This window comes from Marmota marmota, unplaced genomic scaffold, assembly GCF_001458135.2.
Source record: "Marmota marmota marmota unplaced genomic scaffold, marMar, whole genome shotgun sequence".
NCBI classification, from domain to species: domain Eukaryota; kingdom Metazoa; phylum Chordata; class Mammalia; order Rodentia; family Sciuridae; genus Marmota; species Marmota marmota.
Genome location: NW_026000103.1, coordinates 1,416,968 through 1,419,483, shown reverse-complemented (window position 1 = coordinate 1,419,483; position 2,516 = coordinate 1,416,968).

The window sequence follows — 2,516 nt, the reverse complement described above, 5'->3', positions numbered from 1 at the left end:
GGGCGCACTGAGCTTTCTTTGCCTAGGGTACTTACAATCAACTGCTGATTACACATTCACCTTTTCTGCCCGGAGCGAAGCGAAAGAGGAAGCAGATGGGAGCAAAGCACCCGCGGCTTTGGGCGGCAAAGCGTCAGGGAGCCAAGCGTCTCTTTTTCGATCTCTTTGTTCTTCCTGCTGCTTGGCAAAGTGGTCCGCTACAGATTAATGGTGGAAGGGGTTCTTACACGCTGTGCGAAATGTCGATTAAAGCCGCTGCTCTGAGCACCCTGCTCAGCACTTCAGCAACCCCCGTGCGCAGCGGCCATCTTCTGTCAACTGTTTTTAATGACCTATTCCTTTGGAGGCATTGTTGCACAGGTCTTCAGATCATTCCCTGAAGGATCTGTTACTGATTATAGACACAAATAATTCAGTCTTTTAATACAAACTATGATGTTGGATGTAGGTTTTTTGTGATGGCCTTTATCAAGTAGAAGAAGTTTCCTTTGATTTCTCTTTTCATAAAAGCTTTTAACATGAATAAGTGAATGTTTTGTCAAATGTTTACTCTGTATAATTTGTGACAATCATTTGATTTTCCTCTTTATTCTTTTAATGTGATATACTAGATTAATTGATCTTTGGTCATTAAACCAATGTTGCATCCCTAGGTTAACCCAGCTTGATGTTTTATGATGTTTAATTCTCTTAATATATGACAGAATTTGGTTTGCTGCTAAATTATTTGTGAGCTATATTCGTCTGTGGTTTTCTGTTCTTGAGATGTGTTTGTCTGCCCTTTGTGTCAAGGTAATACTGGCCTCATAGAATAAATCGAAAATATTCTCTCTTCTATGTTCTTAAAAAACTTTTTAAATGATTGTAGTATTTAAATATTTGATCAAACTTACCAGTGAAATAATCTGAGTCTGGGCTTTATTTTTGGGAAGATTCTAAATTATGAATTCAAATTTCTTACTTTCTGGAAATCTACTCAGAATTTCTATTTCTTTTTTAATCAATTTCAGTAACTTGTATTCTTTGGGAATTTGTCCATCTGAAATTATTCCTTTTCTTGCCATATAATTGTCATAATAATCCTGTTTAATCCTTCTTATCTCTGTAAGATTACTAGTGCTGTCTCCTTTTTTATTCATTTTGGTGATTTGTGTTCTTTTTCTTATCTTGGTCAGTCTAGCTCAGGGTTTGTTCATGCCACTGAGTCTAAAAAAATTTTTAGTTTTGTTTTTAAATTGCATTTCTATTTTCCATTTCATTAACTTTTGTTCTCATATTTATAATTTAGTGTCCCTTGAATATATGATGAATGAAATCCAAAAATTCAAACAAAATTAGAAGTAGAATTTAGTTCTGAGAGTTTACTTCAGGACAAAGGAGGTTGTTGGTCTGAACAAGGAGTTCGAAACTGAAGTGATCTTGAATATGGCAATATGTTTGACTTTGACCCAAATATCTTTCAAATTTTCATTTTAATAGCTAAAAATTTTAAAAATGTATGTGATATCAATAGTGCCCTTTGCCAGACAAGGACAGACTTACTTCCAGACGCTTAAATTCCCGCAAGATCCTTTGAATTGAATTTCTATGGCATCATTTCCTTTGTCCTGATCATTGAGGTCAGCTTTTGGTCTGTCTCTGCAGGACAGGTGCTGTCTATCAATGTAAGGAGAATTTTGGGATCCATATTTCCAAAGTTTGAGCAAATAATGTGTTTTTCCTCCATGTTTGTCTTCAGGTTTCTGACCTGACGAAGTCTTAAAGGCTTTGTCCTCTCTCCTTTATTTATAAAAGCACTTTTGCTAGCTTTAGGATGTTAATTTAGTTAATTTAGTTTTTTATGTTAACTTTATCTTCCAGGAAAACAAAACATTTAAATCAGCCAAAATAGATTTTTGTGTACATTCAATCAACATCCATAATGGCGACAGGAAAGGCTTAGTGGAAGGATTTTACTCTGGCCTATGGGCAAAAGTATTACTGAGAAAACCAAACCATGAATGAATATACCTTCTTGTCAGATTACACTGAACAAGGTTTCTTTTTCTCTCTCAAGAAACCCAATTTCCTTCTGGGGCTTCAATCAGCCCTTTCAAGACTTGTCCTTAAGAAAACCAGTGAACTTCTTAGCAAAATCGTTTCTATTTTGATCTCATTTCTGCACAAAATCACTTGAAAATGAGTGAGTTAAGCTCTGGCTCTGATGAAATTGAGGACTTACTTCTAAGTAGATGATGACAAAACTCTCAAGTTGGTTGGTAGAGTCTCTAGCCGAAATGCATACCAATGAGAACGGCAATGAGTCATGATGACAGACGGAGCCTCTCTGTTCATCAAAGCATCAAACCAGATGTGTTACCAAGTCCTGCAAGGGCTCCATCTGTGCACAGAATATCAAGATTATCCTCATGGGGAACTTTTATTGGCAAAGAAACTTGTCACCATTTTGGAGGCAATGAGGGCCTTTGAAGTTCCAAGCAGGGCTCAGGAAAGGGGGATTCTTCTTTGAAGTATAG